Here is a 19,532-nt window from a genome sequence, read left to right as displayed (position 1 = left end):
AGCTTTCCAAGAGTAGGGCCGAGCAGAGGCGAACGGGGGGGGGGGCCATCAGTCATCATCGAGCTGACAGATATCGAGGAGCGGGTGTTGGCACTAGTGGGGAGCCAGTCCCGGTCGGCCACGCATGCAGATGCAGAACCTGATGTGATGCCACGTGAGTAAAGTATGCACCATTACGTGATGTAAAGTCAATTGATGCCACACCCACTCATATCCGACCAATAATATATAATAGATAATTGATAAAAGTGTTCTCTAAATAATGATGGCCTCATGAGATTCATTGCAATGCAGAATGTGTTGATGGTCATGAAATGTGATGTCTGTGATGATTTTGAGAGCGGTGGTGCTTTTGTTGTGCATATGCTGTGTGTAGCGCTGGAATCACCTTGTGAACCTAGCACCCCCTTCTCCTCTAATAACCTCATTTGTGTTTTGCAGCTCAGCCAACAGCGCGGCCCCAGGAACACCACCGAGGCCAGAAGGTGGGGGCGCGGGGCCGGACTCACCGGGCGATCGGACATCTGGTGCTGAGGAGCACCGATTCTCGCCTGTGCATCTGCTGGGTCTGTTCTTCACAGATGACAGTGCCGACTTTGAGGAGCCTGCATCGCCAGGCTCCATAACGCATTCCACCCCAAGGCCATCTAGTGCTCCTGCGGCCATTCCCACCTCCACAGTGGAGGTACCGGGCCCAAGCACCTCGCCACAGGGCACCCGAGGTGTCTCCTTGAGGGGCCGACTCCGCGGAGGTGTTCTAGATGCAGCAGGTCTGCTCCACGAGCGGCACATCTGAGCGGGGACAGGGTAGACTTGTCCAGTAGGAGTGTTGACATAGGTCAGCAGATCCTATAGACAATGGGGGATATATACCACCAGCTGGCCAGCATGTCCGCCACCATGATGGAGTACGTGCCACGGATGGCGGAAGCCCTGGAGGTGATAGCTAGGAACACTAGTGGCAGAGGCCTCCCAGTGGTCCCGGAGTGTGGCACTGCACCCCAAGGTGTCACGCCCCTATTGCCAACGACACATGAGAGCCAGGAGGAAGATCTTGCTTTTGGCTCAGAGCACGTTCCCGCCGCGGGACCGTCCTCTCCTGTATCCGTCCAACCACCAGTTCTGCCGTCATCCCCATGTTATATATGTATACTTGTATTTACTCTGTACAGCCACCAGAGGGCTCATCTCCTGGAGTCCCAAAGGATCTCATAATCCCTTGGGAGCACAGGTATTTAAGGAGGCTTCACAGGTTGGAGAGACACTATGGAAACCTGCAATAAAAGACTAAGGTCATACTTTAATTTGTGCGCACAGTGTTCAGTCTGACTCTTTCTCCATACACAACAACTGGCGACGAGATACAGATAGCGAACCCAAAGATGCAGAGAACAGTGGGCATCCTGGAGAAATTCTCAGAGGGAGATGATTGGGAAGCTTTTGTGGAGCGACTCGACCAATACTTCGTGGCCAACGAGCTAGATGGGGAAGAGAGCGCTGCCAAACGAAGGGCGATCCTCCTCACCGTCTGTGGGGCACCAACGTATGGCCTCATGAAGAATCTGCTCACTCCAGCGAAACCCACGGAGAAATCGTACGATGATTTGTGCACACTGGTCCGAGAGCATTTGAACCTGAAGGAAAGTGTTCTGATGGTGAGGTACTGGTTCTTCACCGACAAAAGGTCTGAAGGCCAGGAAGTGGCGAATTATGTCGTCGGGCTAAGACGCCTTGCAGGACAGTGTGAATTTGAAGGGCATTTGGAGCACATGCTCAGAGACTTTTTCGTACTTGGTATTGGCCACGAAACCATACTTCGCAAACTTTTGACTGTAGAGACCCCAACCTTGAGTAAGGCCATAGCGATAGCCGAGGCGTTCATTGCCACCAGTGACAATACGAAGCAAATCTCAGCACACGAGTGCTGCTACAAGTACTGTGAACAAAGTGATGTTATTTTCAAATCGTAACGTACAGGGCAGGTCACACATACCTGCAGCTACACGTCCGCAGATTTCTCAGAGTCCACCATCAAGGGTGATGAATGCAAGGCCATTAACACCTTGTTGGTGCTGCGGGGGTGATCACCATTTCCATTCATGCTGATACAAAGAGTACGTTTGCAAGGGCTGTGGAACAATGGGACACCTCCAACGAGTGTGCAGGCAAGCTGCAAAACCTGTTAAACCTGCAAACCACCATGTTGCAGAGGAGGACAGATCCACGGAGGATCACGATGAACCAGAGCCCCAGATCAAGGAGTCAGAGGTACATGGGGTGCATACATTCACCACGAATTGTCCCCCGATAATGCTGAATGTTGCACTAAATGGAGTCCCGGTGTCAATGGTGCTGACACAGGTGCGAGCCAGTCCATCATGGGCAAAAAGACTTTCAAAAGGTTGTGGTGCAACAAGGCCTCAAGGCCAGTCTTAACTCCAGTTCGCACGAAACTAAGAACTTACGCGAAAGAACTGATTCCCGTAATTGGTAGTGCTACTGTAAAGGTCTCCTGTGATGGAGCGGTGCATAAGCTACCACTCTGGGTGGTACCAGGTGATGGTCCCACGCTGCTCAGCAGGAGCTGGCTGGGAAAGATACGTTGGAACTGGGACGACATCCGAGCGCTATCGCCCGCTGATGAAACTTCGTGTGCCCAGGTCTTAAACAAATTTCCTTCGCTGTTCGAACCAGGCATCGGGAAATTCCAAGGAACAAAAGTGCAGATCCACCGAATTCCGGGGGCGCGACCCATCCATCATAAGGTGAGAGCAGTACCAGACATGATGAGAGAAAGGGTAGCGATCTAACTAGACCGGCTGCAAAGAGAGGGCATCATTTCCCCCGATCGAGTTCAATGAGTGGGCCAGTCCTATCATCCCAGTCCTGAAGGGAGACGGCACCGTCAGAATCTGTGGCGATTACAAAGTAACTATTAATCATTTCTCACTGCAAGACCAATATCCACTACCAAAGGCCGATGACCTCTTTGCAACGCTGGCGGGAGGAAAGACGTTCACGAAGCTGGATGTGACTTTAGCCTCCATGACGCAGGAACTGGAGGAATCATCGAAGGCCCTCACCTGCATCAACACGGACAAAGATATTTTTGTTTATAACAGATGCCCGTTTGGAATCCGATCGGTGGCGGCGATATTCCAGAGAAACATGGAAAGCTTACTGAAGTCGGTCCCACACACCGTGGTCTTCCAGGATGAAATCTTGGTCACAGGTCGTAACACAGACGAGCATCTGCAGAACCTGGAGCAGGTTCTTAGTCAACGCAACCACGTGGGGCTCAGGTTAAAATGCTCGAAGTGCATTTTCCTGGCACCTGAAGTGGAGTCCCTGGGAAGGAGGATTGCGGCAGACAGCATCAGGCCCACCAACATGAAGACGGAGGCAATCGAGAACGGACCAAGGCCACTGAACGTGACGGAGCTGCGGTCGTTTCTGGGACTCCTGAACTACTTTGGTAACTTCTTACTGGGTCTCAGCACACTGCTAGAACCACTGCATATCTTACTATGAAAAGGGGATGAAAGGGTTTGGGGCAAAAGACAAGAAAATGCCTTTGTAAATGCGAGAAAATTGTTATGCTCAAACAAATTGCTTGTATTGTATGATCCATGTAAGCGTTTGGTACTAGCATGTGATGCGTCGTTATATGGCGTCAGGTGTGTATTGCAACAAGCTAATGATTTCGGGAAACTGCAACTGGTTGCTTATGCATCCAGGAGTCTGTCTAAGGCTGAGAGAGCCTACAGCATGATTGGGAAAGAAGCGTTAGCTTATGTCTGTGGGGTAAAGAAAATGCATCAATATCTGTTTGGGCTAAAATTCCAATTGGAAACTGACCATAAGCCACTTATATCCCTGTTTTCCGAGAGTAAAGGGATAAATACCAACGCATTGGCCCGCATCCAGAGATGGGCGCTCACATTGTCCGCATACACCATCCGCCACAGGCCAGGCACAGAAAACTGCGTCGATGCTCTCAGTAGGCTGCCATCGCCCACCACGGGGTAGAAATTGCGCAGTCCGCAGATCTAGCCATGGTTATGGAAGCATTTGAGAGTGAGCAATCACCCGTCACTGCCCGGCAGATCAAAACCTGGATAAGCCAGGACCCCTTATTATCTCTAGTCAAAAGCTGTGTGCTTCACGGGAGCTGGTCCAGTGTCCCAGTGGAAATGCAGGAAGAGATAAAGCCGTTTCAGTGGCGCAAAGATGAAATGTCTATACAGGCAGACTGCCTTCTGTGGGGCAATCGAGTAGTGGTCCCCAAGAAGGGCAGAGACACCTTCATCAATGTCCTGCACAGTACCCACCCAGGCATCATAATGATGAAAGCGTTAGCCAGATCCCACGTGTGGTGGCCCAGTATCGATGCGGACTTAGAGTTCTGCATTCACAGATGTAATATATGCTTGCAGTTAAGCAATGTACCCAGGGAGGCGCCGCTAAGTTTATGGTCTTGGCTCGCCAAACCGTGGTCTAGGGTACACGGCGACTGTGCAGGCCCGTTCTTGGGTAAAATGTTCCTTGTGGTTGTAGAAGCGTACTCCAAGTGGATTGAATGTGAGATAATGTCAGCTAGCACGTCTGCTGCCACTACTGAAAGCCAGCGGGCCATGTTTGCCACACACGGCCTACCCGATGTCCTGGTGAGCGACAATGGGCCATAGTTTACCAGTGCTGAGTTCAAAGAATTCATGACACATAACGGGTTCAAACATATCACATCTGCCCCGTTTAAACCAGCATCCAATGGTCAGGCAGAGAGAGCAGTGCAAACCATCAAGCAAGGCTTGAAGAGGGTAACTGAAGGCTCACTACCTATCCCGAGTCCTGCTTAGCTACCGTATGAGACCCCACTCGCTCACTGGAATCCCACCTGCTGAACAGCTCATGAAAAGAGCACTTAAGACAAGGGTCTCGTTAGTTCACCCTGATCTACATGAACAGGTAGAGAGCAGGCGGCTTCAACAAAGTGCATACCATGATAGTGCAAATGTGTCACGTGAGATCGAAATCAATGATCCTGTATTCGTATTAAATTATGGACAAGGTTCCAAATGGCTTCCAGGCACTGTCATGGCCAAAGAGGGGAGCAGGGTGTTTTGGGTCAAACTTTCAAATGGACTCATTCACCGGAAACATTTGGACCAAACTCAGATTCACGGACTATTCTGAGTAACCCACCTTGGACCCTACCTTTTTTGATCACCCAACATACACACCAGTGGCAACCGGCACCACGGTTGACCACGAAGCAGAACCCATCATCCACAGCAGCCCAGCAGGGCCCATAACACCAGGCAGCCCAGCAAGGCCAGCTGCACTGCAGCCTAGCGAGGGCCCAACAAATGATTCAACATCACTAGCTTTCACACTGAGACGATCAACCAGGGCAAGAAGGGCCCCAGATCGAGTCACATTGCAAATAGTTACACTATTGACTTTGGGGGGAGTGTTGTTATATATGTGGACTTGTATTTACTCTGTACAGCCACCAGAGGGCTCATCCCCTAGAGTCCGAAGGGATCCCATAATCCCTTGGGAGCACAGGTATTTAAGGAGGTTTCACAGATTGGAGAGACACTTTGGAGACCTGCAATAAAAACTAAGGTCACACTTTACTTTGAGCTCACAGTGTTCAGTCTGACTCTTTCTCCATACACAACACCCCCCCAATGAAGCAGTGCCTGAGGAGCTCCTCGGCCAGGCGGCTTGGAGTCAGGAGGGGAAAGGGAAGGGGTAGAGGTGTGAAGGAGAAACGGTGTGGGGGGCGGAGGAAGGAAAGTGAGGTGCATGGCCGCAGGTGTTGTCTTGGTTATATTTTTATGTTGTTGGTGCTATTTTGTTGGGAGGTTTGGGGGAAGGGGGGAGGGGGCTACCTTGTTGTCTTGCAATTGTTACCTGTGTTGTTGGAAATGTTGACCATTTGATTGATCTAAATGTGATAAATTTGTTGTGGGGTGGGGTAGTGACAGGGTGTTTTTTCCAGTTATAATTATGATTTCATACAAATGTTCTCATTAAATGTTTTTTATTTAACATAACCTTATTGCGCATTGTCTCAGATAGCTGCACCATTACACACTGGTGATTCCTTAACATGAAAGGCTATAATTAAACATAACTTGAATCAACTTAAACTTTAATTCTCACCAAGATGATGCACACCACTGATGTATGAGCTGCACACACAGCAGTGTTGCAGCTTTGTAAATACCAACAACGTACTTTGAAGCAAAGCGCTCATTTAGGAGCTGCTGACGTAAGAGTCTTGCAGCTATGTAGCCACCACAGGCCCTTTCCTGCGGTCTAGAGGGGGCGGGGACATGGTTTAAGCATCAGCCTGATTGTCTGGCCCGAGGTCAGCATCCACCTCCTCATCTTCCTCTTCCTCTCTCTCCTGAGGTGGACCAGCAGTCCCTTCTGGCAAATCTTGTCCCCTCCTGATAGCCAAGTTGTGCAGTATGGAGCACACCACCACGAATTGAGCTACCTGCTCAGGGTGATATTGGAGCTCGCCTCCTCAGTGGTCCAGGCATCTAAAGTGCTGCTTCAGCACTCCAATGGTTTTCTCCACGATATTGCGAGTTGCTCTGTGGCATCCAGCATTGACCTTATGGCTGATTGTTAAACAAGTCAGATACAGTGCTCTCATGCAGGATGTGAGCATCATCGATGCTGCCCAGAAATTCAGCATTCACTGCCATAATAATTTGCTGGTGGTCGACAATGAGTTGCACATTCAGGGAGTGGAATCCATTGCGGTTCCTGAAAACTTCTGCATCCTGAAAAGGTGTCCGCATTGCGATGTGCATACAGTCTATTGCTCCTTGCACCTTGGGGAAGTTAGCACTTCGGTAGAATCCTAAAGCCCTCTCAGTCTGAGCCTCCCTGGTCATAGGGAAGCTGATAAAGTCCATCCTATGTGCGTACAGGGCTTCAGTGACCTGTCTAATGCAGCAATGTGTAGCATGCTGAGATATACTGCAAATGTTGCCAGCTGAGGCCTGAAAGGAACCTGACGCATAGAACGAAAGTGCCGCGGTGACCTTGACCTCGATAGAAAGTGCGGTCCTGATGGTACTGGCAGGCTGCAGATCTCTCTTGATGAGCTGGCACATCTCACTGATAACCTCTTTTTGGAAGCGCAGTCTCCTAAGGCAGGTGTTATCGGACAAGTTGAGGTAAGACCGCTTTTCCTTGTAAGGTCTGGTCCTCATCATCATTCTGGCATGTCTTAGATTGGGCACATCATCATCATCATCATAGGCAGTCCCTTGGAATCGAGGAAGACTTGCTTCCACTCATAAAAATGAGTCCTTAGGTGGCTGAACAGTCCAATACGAGAACTACAGTCCCTGTCACAGGTGGGACCGATAGTCGTTGAGGGAAGGGGTGGGTGGCACAGCTTTGCCGCAAGCTCTTTCCACTGCCTACGCTTGATTTCTGCATGCTCTTGGCGATGAGACTCGAGGTGCTCAGCGCCCTCCCAGATGCACTTCCTTCACTTAGGGCGGTCTTTGACCAGGGACTCCCAGGTGTCAGTGGGGATGTTGCACTTTTTCAGAGAGGCTTTCAGGGTGTCCCTGTAAAGTTTCCTTTGGCCCGTTTGCCGTGGACGAGTTCCGAGTAGAGCGCTTGCTTTGGGAGTCTCGTGTCTGGCATGCGAACTATGTGGCCTGCCCAGCGAAGCTGATCAAGTGTGGTCAGTGCTTCAATGCTGGGGATGTTGGCCTGGTCGAGGAAGAGGATGCTAATGTTGATGCGTCTGTCCTCCCAGGGGATTTGTAGGATCGTGCAGAGGCATTGTTGGTGGTATTTCTCCAGCGACTTGAGGTGTCTACTGTACATGGCACATAATGCTGTGGAAATTACCTTCTGCCATTTCTAGTCTGCAAGATGTGCGTGGTCATCAAGACAGGCTGAGAAATTACAGGCCCCATTCCAATAACTATCAGTATTACACCTATTTTTCACAAACAATAAATTTCCCCACTAACACACCCAATCTAAATTCCAAGCATCCACAGTATGATAAGATGTTTGTTCAGATGTTCACATCACCTTAAAAGAACTCCAGAGTACAACAAAGCTCCCCAGGAGTTGAAGAAGCCTTTTAAATGAAGCGACCTGCAATGTAGACAATGGAGTCCACAGGTTATGATTAATTCAGGTGAGAGCAACTTTTTCACAGAGTTTTTTTCGGCGAGCGATATTTTCGGCGATAGGTTTGCGAGTTGCCGAAAGTAACGCTCGCCGATATTTTGGGCGTTAGTTTCGACAAATCTGATCTTTACCACAAAAAACAGTGGGCGGGCGGTATTATTAAATCTCAGCATTAATTAAATGCTGAAAGTAACGCTGGCCGATGTCATGGGCGTGGTTTCGCCCATTCTGATCTTTCCACCCCAAAAAAGTGGGCGGGCGATATTATTTTTTATCGCCGTTAAGCACATGCCGAAAGTAACACTTGGCGCTAAGTGACCGAGAAATGGGTGTTAGTTTCCATTTTGTGGCTAAATGGGCAATATATGGGTGTTATACCTCATTTCAGTGTTAAAATGGACGATAATGGGCTGTATGCATGCAAATATAATGGAAAGTCTAGTCCCTTGTGATTAGTCTGTAATGGGTTGGTTCTATTGAACCCAACAATAATGAAGAAAATTCACTACAGGAATGCTCCTCTATACCATTCCAATGTGCTGCATCATTTGAAATGATTTATGGCAGTTCTCTGCAGATCACTGCACATAGAAATATTGCAGTACTGAATTTATAGGAAAAATGAAAGTGGATATTTTTTAGGGTCAACACTTCCAATCTCTAATTTTTACTCCTACATTGTACCTGTATTTCCCTTTTACAAGTTGGAAAATTTTAATTTTTTTGTGAAATAGAGAGGCTCCTGGAGGACATTGTTCCAAAATGTTTCCTAAACTTAAATTGGAAAAGGTAAACTCTACAAAGCATACCAGGAACCTCTTCATCATAGTCATGGAACTCACTGTGTGAAAGGGTGATAGAGGCAGAAACCCTCACCACATTTAAAAAGTACTTGGATGTGCACTTGAAGTGCCGTAACCTACAGAGCTGCGGACCAAGAACTGGAAAGTGGGATTAGGCTGGGTAGCTCTTTGTCGGCTGGTGCGGACATGATGGGCCAACATGGCCTCCTTCTGTGCTGCAAATTTCTATAGTCATTATCCATGACCCTTAACTAAATCTTTTATTTGCTAACATTTTCCCACTTTATTTTCCTGATTCTGCCTCTGTTTGTCACATCCCCATCTTCAGCAGGGAGCTCAGCACAGTCAGAAATGGATATTTCCACAGCTACCAGCAACTCAGTTCTGCTGTCAGTTTCTAAAAATGTTTGAGTGTAGGACTTGCAATTCTACATCACCCTTCATCCCACTTTTCAAAGCAGAGCACCTGGGGCTATGAAATATTCCAATCGACTGAGATCTGATAAAACTTGCCACTGAAGTCTTTATGTTGGTTTGAAATTTTGTAACTGGGAGTCCAATAGCTACCAGGCTGCTATAAACTTTAAAAAAATTAATTTGTAACTCAACTTGCTTCCCAATGTAATGAAATTCAAAGGGAAAACCACATTGTGCTCCCATCCGACAGTGTTAATCAATAGCTAACTGAAACTGTAGATTGCATCAATCATCTGGGTGATTAATACAGACTCGTTTATCAAAAATACAAGGCGAACGTTGATATAAAAACTCTAAGTTGTGCAGTGTTTAGTAATCATTGATGTAATTAAAGACTTATTACAACCTGTTTTACTTTATGAAGCAACATGACCTTGACTGTGTGCCGTGTGCTTAACCTGTGTGAATGATGTAACTGGTTTCATCCCAAATGATTACATCAGTTATGCCACAAGCCTGGCCAAAATTCCACAGTTATGAGCAATCCAAAAAAAGAGAAATATATATTTTTTAAAGATCATGGAGAACCTGATACAAATCATTGGAATCTGGAAGGAAATTAAATCTAGCATTAGTGCTGGAAGTTTCTGGGCTATAGCTTAAAGGTGATGTAAAAAGCAATGTTCGTGTGATGTTTGAGATTTCTGACTGCCTGCATAGGAGAATTGTCATGCAATTTATGTTAAAATGCTCCTATTAAGTTAAATGTAGCTCTCAATTCAGAGAACAGCAGAGCTGGGAAATGTAGATTAGGATTCAGGTGGAATGTTTGACCCAGAATGCGTTAGACAGCAAAAGTTAAAGATTCCACGAGCATTCACAGCTGTTGAGATAGGGATGCTTACACTCAGGTGAGCCAGGCATGAGGTGTCTGCTGAGGAATATACTTGGAAGAGGAGATTTCTGAATTTATTGCACCGATTTAGAAAAAACAGTACATTTTGGTTGACAGGCTTACTGGTGAATCTCTGAATGAGCAAAGAGTTGAAGGCGCAGCCCTCCCACTTATTGGGAACAGAGAGCTAAGATTAAAAAACAGGACTTCTGGGCACTCAGCCAAGTTTTAAACAGGTGCAGACCTGGATCTGGAACTGGAAGCTTAGCCTCAGGTAGAAGTTGTCTAGAAAGAAAGATAATTCCAAAAAACAAATAACTCAGCTCAGGAAAAGGACAGGGCGCGTAGTTTATTACATTTTAAGGAGAGAAGTGGGTTTTACTTTTCACTCTGCGCATTCACTAGTTGTCTTATAAAAAAAAGCTGCTTAATGAGCCTGGCCTCATCACCCTGAAGTATTTCAGTCTGCATTTGGAAAGACTGGAGAAGTGTACATGAGAGCATGTGTGAAGGACACCGTTTAGAATTCAGGCCACAAGGTTTTTTTTTCATTAATCCCTTTCAGGTCGGAATCGAGGAAGACTTGCTTCCACTCTAAAAATGAGTCCTTAGGTAGCTGTACAGTCCAATATGAGAACCACAGTCCCTGTCACAAGTGGGACAGATAATCATTGAGGGAAAGGGTGGGTGGGTGCGACAGGTTTGCCGCACATTCATTCCGCTGCCTGCGCTTGATTTCTGCATGCTCTCGGCGATGAGACTCGAGGTGCTCAGCGCCCTCCCGGATGCACTTCCTCCACTTAGAGCGGTCTTTGGTCAGGGACTCCCAGATGTTGGTGGGGATGTTGCACTTTATCAGGGAAGCTTTGAGGGTGTCCTTGTAACATTTTCTTTGTCCACCTTTGGCTCGTTTATTAACAAGTTTGCTGACATATAAACTCCAGGAAACGATCAGACTCCCCGCACCATGCTCACTGGTCCTTTAGCTCCCGCAGGTGACGAATTGCAGACTTCACAGTATTGTGTTCCTAACACAGATGAGACTGCACACAGGGAGGTTAAAGTAACAGTGACCTCAGTCTTTATTAAGACACTCCAGAGTGAGGAACAGGCCTTAGGGGCCGGCTTATATACAGTGCTCCCAGGGGATGCTGGGATCCCTTGGGACTTCTGGGGATGCGCTCCATGGTGGCGGAACATGGGAGTGCATGCTTTACAGATACACAACATCACTCCCCCCCCCCCAAAGTCAAAGTGAAAACTATTTACAAGGTGAGGCAGTCGGGAGCCTTTCTTTCCCTGGTGGACCGCCTCAGTACAAATGTCTGTTCTGGTGTGTTGGCTGTGCCCTTGCTGGGCTGGCGTGTTGTTGGCCCTGCAGGGCTGCTAGGTGAGCCTGGCCTTGCTGAACTGTTGGGCATGATGGGTTCAATTTCCTGGTCCGGGGTAGTGTCGTTGATCTTTTGGGTGTGTGTTGTGGGCTCGAAAAAGGTGGTGTCTGCTGTGGGTTGTTCAGGGCAGTCTGTGAACTGCAGCCTCATTTGGTCCAGGTGTTTTCTGCAAATTTGTCCATTGTCTAGTTTGACTACAAACACCCTATTCCCTTCTTTAGCTATCACCGTACCCGTGATCCACTTGGGACCATGTCCATAGTTTAGCACATACACAGGGTCATTCAGATCAATTTCCCGTGACACAGTGGCGCGACCATCGTTTACATTTTGTTGCTGCCGCCTGCTCTCTACCTGATCATGTAGGTTGGGGTGAACCAGCGAGAGTCTGGTTTTAAGTGTCCTTTTCATGAGTAGCTCAGCCAGCGGCTCCCCTGTGAGCGAGTGGGGTCTCGTGCGGAAGCTGAACAGTACTCGGGACAGGTGGGTTTGGAGTGAGCCTTCTGTGACTCGTTTAAGGCTCTGTTTGATTGTTTGTACTGCCCGCTCTGCCTGCCCATTGGAGGCTGGTTTAAACGGGGCCGAGGTGACATGTTTGATCCCATTGCGGGTCATGAATTCTTTAAATTCGGCACTGGTGAAACATGGCCCGTTGTCACTGACCAGAATGTCAGGCAGGCCGTGGGTGGCAAACATGGCTCTCAGGCTTTCAATGGTGGCGGTGGCGGTGCTTCCCGACATTATTTCACATTCAATCCATTTTGAAAAAGCATCCTCCACCACCAGGAACATTTTACCGAGAAACGGGCCCGCATAGTCGACATGGATCCTCGACCATGGTCTGGAGGGCCAGGACCACAAACTTAGTGGTGCCTCTCTGGGTGCATTGCTCAACTGAGCACACGTGCAGCATTGCCGTACACAGGATTCTAAGTCAGAGTCGATACCGGCCACCACACGTGGGATCTGGCTATCGTTTTCATCATTACTATACCCGGGTGTATGCTGTGGAGATCTGAGATGAACGTCTCCCTGCCCTTTTTGACTAGCACTACACGGTTACCCCATAACAGGCAGTCTTCCTGAATGGACAGCTCGTCCTTTCGCTGTTGGAACAGCTTGATTAGCTCTTGCATTTTCACAGGGATGCTGGCCCAGCTCCCATGCAGTACACAGTTTTTTTTACTAGGCACAGCAGAGGATCTTGGCTGGTCCAAGTCCTAATCTGCCGGGCCGTGACAGGTAATTTATCATTTTCAAACACTTCCATGACCATCAATAAGTCTGCGGGTTGCGCCACCATCAAAAGTTTGCAGGCTGCGCCATTTCCACCCCCGTGGTGGGCAATGGTAGCCGACTGAGAGCATCCGCACAGTTCTCGGTGCCCGGCATGTGGCGGATGGTATAGTTATACGCTGATAGCGCGAGTGCCCACCTTTGTATGCAGGCTGAGGCATTAGAATTTATCCCCTTGTTTTCAGCGAACAGGGATGAGAGGGGCTTGTGATCGGTTTCCAGCTCAAATTTGAGGCCAAACAGGTACTGATGCATTTTCTTTACCCCGAACACACATGCTAATGCCTCTTTCTCAATCATGCTGTAGGCCCTCTCGGCCTTAGACAAGCTCCTGGAAGCATAGGCGACAGGTTGCAACTTCCCCACAACGTTAGCTTGTTGTAATACACACCCGACTCCTTACGACGACGCATCACATGCTAGGACAAGTCTTTTACACGGGTTATACAATACAAGCAGCTTGTTGGAGCGTAAAATGTTTCTGGCTTTCTCAAAAGCAATTACATGTTTTTTTCCTCATACCCAGTTCTCACCTTTACGCAATAACACATGTAGGGGCTCTAAGAGGGTGCTTAACCCTAGTAGGAAGTTACCAAAATAGTTGAGGAGTCCCAGGAACGACCGCAGCTCCGTGACGTTCTGTGGCCTGGGCGCGTTCCTGATAGCCTCTGTCTTGGCGTCTGTGGGCCGAATGCCATCCACCGCGATCTTTCTCCCCAAAAACTCCACTTCTGTTGCCTTGAAGATGCATTTCGACCTCTTCAGCCGCAGCCCTACGCGATCCAGTCGCTGGAGGACCTCCTCCAGGTTTTGTAGGTGCTCGACGGTGTCCCGACCCGTGACCAAAATATCGTCCTGAAAAACCACCATGTGTGGTACCGACTTGAGTAGGCTCTCCATGTTTCTCTGGAAGTTCGCTGCAGCCGACCGAATTCCAAACGGGCATCTGTTGTAAATGAACAGTCCCTTGTGCATGTTGATGCAGGTGAGGCCCTTCGAAGACTCCTCCAACTCCTGCATCATGTAGGCCGAAGTCAGGTCGAGCTTGGTGAACGGCTTGCCTCCTGCCAGCGTCGCAAATAGGTCGTCTGCCTTAGGTAGCGGGTATTGGTACTGTAGCGAGAAACGATTAATAGTTACTTTATAAAATCCTGACCGTGCCATCACTTTGTAGTACTGGAACAATCAGGCTGGCCCACTCACTGAATTCCACTGGGGAGATGATGCCCTCGCATTGCAGCCTGTCCAGCTCGATTTCCACTCTCTCCCTCATCATGTGAGGTACCGCTCGCGCCTTGTGGTGAATGGGTCGTCCCTCTGGGACCAAGTGGATCCGCACCTTCGCCCCAGAAAAATTTCCAATGCCTGGCTCAAAAAGGGAAGGAAATTTGTTTGGAACCTGGGTACATGAGGCCTCATCGACATGTGATAGTGCCCCGCAGACCATGAGGAGGACCGCTCTCCTTTTTGCAGCGCTTCCTTCTCCGTTCAGCTCGTTTGCTACAAAGTACTCGTCTCGCCATTCGACATAAGCTTCCCAGTCCTCACCCTCCGAGAATTTCTCCAGGATGCCCACAGTTTGCTGCATCTTTGCGTTGGATTCGTGTACTCGTCGCCAGTTATTGTGTTCCGAACACAGATGAGACTGCACACAGGGAGATTAAAGTAACAGTGACCTCAGTCTTTATTAAGACACTCCAGAGTGAGGAACAGGCCTTAGGGGCCGGCTTATATACAGTGCTCCCAAGGGATGCTGGGATCCCTTGGGTCTTCAGGGGATGCGCTCCCTGGTGGCGGAGCATGGGAGTGCATGCTTTACAGATATACAACAACAATGACGGCTGAGGTGGTGTTGTAGGCCTAAGCTCCTCCAGCCACCGTCTTCATTCATAATTCACGATGCCAGATACTGACCACCCTCCTCTTCATCTTAGTCTTCCCGCAGAATGAGCAGGTATATTTGGCGTGTTGGCCAATCTCGATTTTCTTACAACTGTTCCACTCCTGTATAATTAAATATTCTGCAGTATTGGCGCACTGCTGAATGCTTGGACCATTGATGGGAAGGACTAGCACAGCTATAATTGAGCAAATACCTAAAGCAGACCTGAAACTTGTAACAGTTATCTTTGCTCAAAAGCATCCGAAGTTTTAGTCAGTGCTGGGGAAAATAACACATTTCCCAACTTTGTCATTGTTATATATGTGAACTTGTATTTACTCTGTACAGCCACCAAAGGGCTCATCTCCTGGAGTCCAAAGGGATCCCATAATCCTTTGGGAGCACATGTATTTAAGGAGGCCTCACAGGTTGGAGAGGCACTTTGGAGACCTGCAATAAAAAACGAAGGTCACACTTTACTTTGAGCTCACAGTGTTCAGTCTGACTCTTGCTCCATACAAAACAACTGGTGACGAGATACAGATAACGAACCCAATGATGCAGAGAACAGTGGGCATCCTCGAGAAATTCTTGGAGGGAGATGATTGGGAAACTTTTGTGGAACGACTCGACCAATACTTCGTGGCCAATGAGCTAGATGGGGAAAAGAGCGCTGCCAAACGAAGGGCGATCCTCCTCACCGTCTGTGGGGCACCAACGTATGGCCTCATGAAGAATCTGCTCACTCCAGCGCAACCCACGGAGAAATCTTACGACAATTTGTGCACACTGGTCCGAGAGCATTTGAACCCGAAGGAAAGCGTTCTGATGGCGAGGTACCAGTTCTACACCTACAAAAGGTCCAAAGGCCAGGAAGTGGCGAGTTATGTCATCGAGCTGAGACGCCTTGCAGGACATTGCGAATTTGAAGGACATTTGGAGCACATGCTCAAAGACTTTTTCGTACTTGGCATTGGCCACGAAACCATACTTCGCAAACTTTTGACTGTAGCGAGCCCAACCTTGAGTAAGACCATAGCGATAGCCCAGGCATTCATTGCCACCAGTGACAATACGAAGCAAATCTCTCAGCACACAAGTAGTGCTACAAGTACTGTGAACAAAGTGATGTTGTTTTCGAATCGTAACGTACAGGGCAGGTCACACATACCGGCAGCTGCACGTCTGCAGATGACTCAGAGTCCACTATCAAGGGTGATGAATGCAGGGCCATTAACACCTTGTTGGCGCTGCGGGGGTGATCATCATTTCCATTCATGCCGATTCAAAGGGTACATTTGCAAGAGCTGTGGAACAATGGGACACCTCCAACGTATGTGCAGGCGAGCTGCAAATCCTGTTAAACCTGCAAACTACCATATTGCAGAGGAGGACTGATCCACGAAGGATCACAATGAACCAGAGCCTCAGATCGAGGAGGCAGAGGTACATGGGGTACACAGATTCACCATGAATTGTCCCCCGATAATACTGAATGTTGAACTAAATGGACTTCCAGTGTCAATGCAGCTGGACACGTGCGGGAGCAGTCCATCATGGGCAAAAAGACGTTCGAAAGATTGTGGTGCAACAAGGCCTCAAGGCCAGTCTTAACTCCAGTTCACATGAAACTAAGAACTTACACAAAAGAACTGATTCCTGTAATCGGCAGTGCTACCGTAAAGGTCTCCTACGATGGAGTGATGCACAAGCTACCACTCTGGGTGGTACTGGGCGATGGTACCACGCTGCTCGGCAGGAGCTGGCTGGGAAAGATACGCTGGAACTGGGATGATGTCCGAGCACTATCGCCCGCTGATGACACTTCATGTGCCCGGATCTTAAACAAATTTCCTTCGCTGTTCGAATCAGGCATCAGGAAATTCCAAGGAGCAAAAGTGCAGATCCAATTAATTCCGGGGGTGCGACCCATCCATCATAAAGCGAGAGCAGTACCGTACATGATGAGAGAAAGGTCAGAGATCGAGCTAGACCGACTGCAAAGAGGGGGCATCATTTCACCAATCGAGTTCAGCGAGTGGGACAATCTGATCATTCCTGTCCTCAAGGGAGACGGCACCGTCAGAATTTGTGGCGATTACAAAGTAACTATCAATTGTTTCTCCCTGCAAGACCAATACTCACTACAAAAGGCTGATGATTTCTTTGCAATGCTGGTGGGAGGAAAGACGTTCACGAAACTGGATGTGACTTTAGCCTACATGACGCAGGAACTGGAGGAATCATCAAAGGCCCTCACCTGCATCAACATGCACAACGGTCTTTTTGTTTATAACAGATGTCCATTTGGAATCCGATCAGCGGCGGTGATATTCTAGAGAAACATGGAAAGTTTACTGAAGTCAGTCCCACACACCGTGGTCTTCCAGGACGACATCTTGGTCACAGGTCGGAACATAGTCGAGCACCTGCAACACCTGGAGGAGGTTCTTAGTTGACTCAACCACGTGGGGCTCAGGTTAAAACGCTTGAAGTGCGTTTGCCTGGCGCCTAAAGTGGAGTTCTTGGGAAGGAGGATTGCGGCGGACGGCATCAGGCCCACCAACGCCGAAGACGGAGGCAATCGAGAACGCACCGAGGCCACAGAATGTGATGGAGCTGCGGTCGTTTCTGGGACTCCTGAACTACTTTGGTAACTTCTTACCAGGTCTTAGCACACTGTTAGAACCACGGCATGTCTTACTACGAAAAGGGGATGAATGGGTTTGGGGCAAAAGCCAAGAAAATGCCTTTGTAAAAGTGAGAAAATTGTTATGCTCAAACAAGTTGCTTGTGTTGCATGATCCATGTAAGCATTTGGTACTAGCATGTGATGCGTCGTCATATGGCGTCGGGTGTGTATTACAACAAGCTATGATTTTGGGAAACTGCAACCGGTTGCTTATGCATCCAAGAGTCTGTCGAAGGCTGAGAGAGCCTACAGCATGATTGAGAAAGAAGCGTTAGCATGTGTCTATGGGGAAAAGAAAATGCATCAATATCTGTTTGGGCTAAAATTGGGCTAAAATTCAACTTGGAAACTGACCATAAGCCACTTATATCCCTGTTTTCCGAGAGTAAAGGGATAAATACCAACGCATCGGCCTGCATCCAGAGATGGGCGCTCACATTGTCCGCATACCACTACGCCATCCGCCACAGACCAGGCACAGAAAACTGCGCCGATGCTCTCATTAGACTGCCATTGCCCACTTCGGGGGTGGAAATAGCGCAGCCTGCAGATCCAGCCATGGTTATGTAAACATTTGCGAGTGAGCAATCACCCGTCACTGCTCAGCAGATCAAAACCTGGACAAGCCAGGACCCCTTATTATCTCTAGTCAAAAGCTGTGTGCTGGTCCAGTGTCCCAGTGGAAATGCAGGAAGAGATTAAGCCGTTCCAGCGGCGCAAAGTGAAGTGTCTATACAAGCAGACTGCCTTCTGTGGGGCAATCGAGTAGTGGTCCCCAAGAAGGGCAGAGACAACTTCATCAATGACCTCCACAGTACCCACCCAGGCATTGTAATGATGAAAGCGATAGCCAGATCCCTCGTGTGGTGGCTCGGTATCGATGCAGACTTAGAGTCCTGCGTTCACAGATATAATACACGCTTGCAATTTAGCAATGTACCCAGGGAGGCGGCGCTAAGTTTATGGTCATGGTCTAGGGTACACGTCGACTATGCAGGACCGTTCTTGGGTAAAATGTTCCTCGTGGTTGTCGACGCGTATTCCAAGTGGATTGAATGTGAGATAATGTCGCCTAGCATGTCCGCTGCCACTACTGAAAGCCAGTGGGCCATGTTTGCCACTCACGGCTTACCTGATGCCCTGGTGAGCGACAACGGACCATGTTTTACCAGTGCTGAGTTCAAAGAATTCATGACACGTAACGGGATCAAACATGTCACATCTGCCCCGTTTAAACCAGCGTCCAATGTTCAGGCAGAGAGAGCAGTGCAAACTTTCAAGCAAGGCTTGAAGAGGGTAACTGAAGGCTCGCTGCAGACTCAACTATCCCGAGTCCTGCTTAGCTACCGCATGAGACCTCACTCACTCACTGGGATCCCACCTGCTGAACTGCTCATGAAAAGAGCACTTAAGACAAGGCTCTCGTTAGTTCACCCTGATCTACATGAACAGGTAGAGAGCAGGCAGCTTCAACAAAGTGCATACCATGATAGCGCAAATGTGTCACGCGAGATTGAAATCAATAATCCTGTATTTGTATTGAATTATGGACAAGATCCCAAGTGCCTTTCCGGCACTGTCGTGGCCAAAGAGGGGAGCACGCTGTTTCGGATCAAACTTTCAAATGGATTCATTCACCGGAAGCACTTCAAATCAAACTCAGATTTACGGACTATCCTGAGCAACCCACCTTGGACCCTACCTTTTTTGATCCCCCAACATACACACCAGTTGCAACCGGCACCACGGTTGACCACGAAGCAGAACCCATCATCCACAGCAGTCCTGCAGGGCCCAACACACCAGGCAGCCCAGCAAGGCCAGCTGCACAGCAGCCCAGCGAGGACCCAACAAATGGTTTAACAACACCAGCCTTCACACCAAGACGATCAACCAGGGCAAGAAGGGCCCCAGATCGACTCACATTGTAAATAGTTACCCTATTGACTTTGGGGGGGAGTGTTGTTAT

The sequence above is a fragment of the Pristiophorus japonicus genome, chromosome 8 (genome assembly GCF_044704955.1).
Source record: "Pristiophorus japonicus isolate sPriJap1 chromosome 8, sPriJap1.hap1, whole genome shotgun sequence".
NCBI classification, from domain to species: domain Eukaryota; kingdom Metazoa; phylum Chordata; class Chondrichthyes; family Pristiophoridae; genus Pristiophorus; species Pristiophorus japonicus.
The sequence above is the reverse complement of the archived record's forward strand: the minus strand, read 5'-3'. Positions refer to the sequence as shown.